Genomic DNA, 3,487 nt, shown 5'->3' on the forward strand with positions numbered 1-3,487 from the left:
CATCATTTCTCAATCTCGAGAACCACAACACCTAGCTAAGATCTGATTACACTGAAAAAGTCGTAACTTTAGTGGATTCTAGTCGTAAAAAAAGTAGATTTAGTCTTTATACCGTTTTAAAGTTTTAAGGATGTTTTACTGTCCACACTGGAATAAGCAGTGGCACCATTTTTGAATCTTTAGAACCACAGCTCCTAGCTTAGATTTAATTGCACCCATAAAAAATCGTGAATTAATAAATAATAATAACGCACACACTCAACACTAGGAAAACCCTGTGTCGCGGGTGCCATGGACACATAGACAACCACAAATGACACCCAAACTCACGAGAGAAATAAACGTAGGCCATACAAATATTCCACCCGGCCCGGGAAACGAAGCTGGAACTCTCGCTTCTTTGTTTAGAAGATATTGGATATTCAAATATTTTTATTGATACGTAGGTACATTTACGCATTCATTGTTAACGACACCCCCAAAACGACACCCCTGGGGTGTCGTTAACAATAAGCATTTGTTGACGACACCACCGTAATGTTGGGATAACTTATCGCTTAAGAATTTATTATCGAGCTAGTATACTCTCAATGGTTAATAAACATATGCAATTGTATCTTTTTATCTCTTTCTCTAATGCACTGGCTGATAACGTTTATGACGTTCATGAGATAAATTATGTGTCATTTGTGAAGTTAATCAATATATTGACATTTCTAATATTTTCAATAACTTTCGAAGAAAAAGTTAACAATGTCCGAATTCAGATTAATAAATACCAATGGCGGAGTGGCCTTACTTTTAGGCAAGTATAAATATCATAAACATAAAAATTATGCAGATGGATCAGTATATTGGAGATGTTCCTCTCACAAAAAGTTGAAATGCCATGGAACAGTTACTACTAAGGTAGGTATGCTATAGATAGAGGCCACTTCCTACTACATATTTCTTGCTCCTGAAATGAGGAATTGTGTGTTTGCTCTTGTTTCAGGATAAACAAATACATGCATTTGGCAAATTACATACATGTGAGCCAAATGTGCACAAAAATGATGCTCTTAAAATAATGCATGAGCTTAGGGAAACCGTTATAACAAGTGATGAACCCATACCGAAACTTTACAACGATGCAACAAACTCCATCAAAGAGACTGGCTTAGAATTAGTGATACCTATACCCTCATTAAATAATTCAACTAGTTTTTTGTATGGTGCACGGAACAAGAGTTTGGATTTAAAAAAAACGGTATACAAATCTGTCAGTGAAATAGAAATTCCATTGAAATTCCGTGATCAGATTTTAGCAGATTATTGTGACAAGGATGAAAAAGTTCTAGTATTTTGTACTAATAATTGCAGGCAAGCAATAGCAAATGTGACAGAATTTTTTATAGACGGCACTTTTAAAACGTGCCCAACTCCATTTACTCAGATTTTCTCTCTACACGGAGATATTGGCAGCACATTGGATAACACTAATGTTGTACCATTAGTGTTCGCACTAATGACCCACAGGCGGCAGAGTAGTTATTTTAAACTGTTCAGCATGATTAAGTCGCAACTTGCTAAGTGGAATCCTATTAAAGTACATTCTGATTTTGAAATGGCATCAATGAACGCATTAAAAATGTTATTCCCCAATATTGTCTTGAAAGGTTGTTACTTTCACTGGTGCAAAAACATTAACAAAAAAGCAGATAAATTAGGTCATTCAAAAGTTTATGCAGAAAAAAGAATTATAGGGTTAACAAAGGCGTTAGCGTTGCTGCCTTCACAACATATCATGGAAGGGTGGCAATTTATAAAGGCGTTGTGTGCAGGCAATATAGAAATGTCACAATTTACAAAATACGTGGAAACTTTTTGGTTGAAGAAACATTCGTTTGATGTGATTAGCGTATTCGGAGAAAGGCATCGCACCAACAACGTGCTTGAGGGATATCATTCAAAATTGAATAAAAACATAAACACCAGCAACAAAACATTGTTACGTCTGTTGAATAAAATTATGCCATACCAAGGGTCAGGATCCATTACAAAACAAAGGAAAAAAAAGCAGATCACTAACGACAATATGATCATGGAAATCCAGATAGGATTAGTGTCTGGAAGTCTCTCAGTAGGCCAAGCCTTGGAGCAATTAAGAAACTAAAGATACTTTTCCTTCACAGGGTATCTATCAGTTTATTTTGTTGCCAACTGATAAAATATTATTATTATATTTTACGTTTTGGTTTATTAACATTCGCTCACTTTGCTATGATGAGTGAATAAATAACGAGTAAGCAAAAACTTTTTGGTTTTGGATCCCAAAAAGTTCATACACTTCGTTGAAAAAAGAGAAAATTGTCACTCGTGTCAGGCGATTCTCGAACATTTGCCATTTGGAAAAAATTGTGAAATCGTTGATTTTTGAATAGTCAAAATAATGTCGAAACGATCCAAACATGTGCTTGAAAATAAAAATGCTGATTTTGACGCTTCCTGTAGTCAAACCTGGGATACTCAAGATACTCAAATGCTCTATGAGCAATATCACGACGTAAATGTTTGTTCTGTTGATGTTAATCCCTCAACTTCACAAAGGGTTCAGAACAAAAAAGAAGTTGGCATTCAATCTGACAATTATAATTGGGGAAAGGACCACAATGTCAGTACACAAACTCCTGAAATGGCTAATGAAGCAAGCCTGAAAGAAGCAAATCGTAATTTCGGAGAATTTATTGGTCAAGAACTTAACAACGTACCTGTCGTAAAAAGAAGACAGATAATGTTTGAAATAATAAGGATTATTGAGCTTCGATCAAATTAAATAAAAATATCTTTACAGGTTCTTTTTATTTTATTAATTATTATGGTATAGGTACGAACATACAGCAGGGTAACAACACTATTTGTTGGTGGTGTCGTCAACAAATGCTTATTGTTAACGACACCCCAGGGGTGTCGTTTTGGGGGTGTCGTTAACAATGAACGCATTTACGTTGGAAAATCGTACATTTAAATGTGTATGTGGAAGGCCACCGCTCCAAATCGTTGTGAAATCACTCAAGATATAGTATTTTATACTAAATGTATAGTTCAAGGAAGTTGCGAGGCTTTCCCAATACAAGCATAAATTTGCTAAATGAGGAAACTCACACGCTCATCTACGATTTGTATAAAATTTGAGAAATAAATATATTTTATTATTTTTATTACATAATTAAGACAAGTAGGACAATTCCAGCCGGTTCGGCGCATCAAAGCCCAATAGATCCATTGAAGTTTTTATTTTTGTACGATAGTAAAATATGATTAATTATTAAAAGTCACGGAACAAAGATGTTAGTGATATCGTCCTGTGACGTTATTACTATATTACTAATAACGCTGTATATAGCCATGCTTCAGCCTACGGACCCTTGTCTATATTAAGAAATCAAACTTTAAATCAAAATCAATCGTTTATTAATATTGATCACATCTAATGTATAAATATAAT

This window comes from Hyposmocoma kahamanoa, unplaced genomic scaffold, assembly GCF_003589595.1.
Source record: "Hyposmocoma kahamanoa isolate Upper Pololo Valley unplaced genomic scaffold, ASM358959v1 76, whole genome shotgun sequence".
In the NCBI taxonomy this organism is placed as follows: Eukaryota; Metazoa; Arthropoda; class Insecta; order Lepidoptera; family Cosmopterigidae; genus Hyposmocoma; species Hyposmocoma kahamanoa.